Raw genomic sequence first — 1,178 nt, 5'->3', positions numbered from 1 at the left:
TTTTTTTTTTTTTGGTGGAACCAGGGATTGAACTCAGGCCCTTGCACTTGCCAGGGAGGCACTTATTCCACTGAGCTATCTCCTGGCCCCATCTAATATCTAACCTTAATGTATTTACCCAAAGCTAAGAATGTAGTATTAGTCTGAGGATTTTAAAGGCTGTTGTATGAAATGTTTTACTTTCTGGACAAAACATAGAGACTATAGACATTGGTCTCTCCAATATGGTAGTCATTAACTATATGAGGTTATTTAAATGTAAATCTGAATTAATTTTTTGAGACAGAGTCTCACTGTGTAGTTTAGGCTGGTCTCTAGCTCCAGTGGTTGTTTTGCCTCCACCTCCTGAGTGTTGGAATCACAGGTGTGCACCACTAGGTCAAATTAATTATGATTAAATTAAAATTGAAATGAAACCTCTCCATCACACTAGCCAGCCACATTTTTACTGCTCCAGACATGTTGCTAGCGATCACTTTTTGGACCAGGTAGAGAAATTCCCATGCTTTCTGAAAGGTCAATGGGCAGTTCCTAGAGGGGTCTATTGATGGGGTTTTAGGTTGAGAATTGTTTTACAGATAATTTACCATTGAAATTGTGAGAAGTATGTTTATGTACAAACTGCTAGATAAACTCAGGAAATCTTATATGGTACACAATAAAATGTAAAAAGTTAAATAAAATCTTTAACTTACCTAATACCATATGTAAAAATTAACTTAAAAAATGTAGCCTATAGTCCCAGCGCTTGGGAGGCTGAAAACAGGAGGATCACTATGAGTCTGATCTGTGTAGTGAGACCCTATAGATCCTGTACTGAATACCTTTTAAAAAAATGTAGATTTGGGGGACCAACTGCCTTGGGTCTCCCTCTTGTCTCTCTCTAGGACAGGAGCTTTCTTTCCCTCAGTAAATATATTCTGCTTATAACCTCTAAAAAATGTAGATTTAACAGCTGAAATGACAAAACTTTTATAAGAAAATATAGGGGAAAGCTTATGACATCAGATTTGGCAATGATTAGTTTGGATATCATCTGAGGTAACAAAAGAAATAATATAAACAAATTAAAATTCATTGAAATTAAAAACTTTTGGGGCTGGGGAGATGGCTCAGTGGAATAAGCACTTCCCTAGCAAGTGCAAGGGTCTGAGTTCAATTCCGGTTCCACCAAAAAA

This window comes from Octodon degus, unplaced genomic scaffold (genome assembly GCF_000260255.1).
Source record: "Octodon degus isolate 3935 unplaced genomic scaffold, OctDeg1.0 scaffold00208, whole genome shotgun sequence".
In the NCBI taxonomy this organism is placed as follows: Eukaryota; Metazoa; Chordata; class Mammalia; order Rodentia; family Octodontidae; genus Octodon; species Octodon degus.
This window is presented reverse-complemented; position numbering follows the sequence as displayed.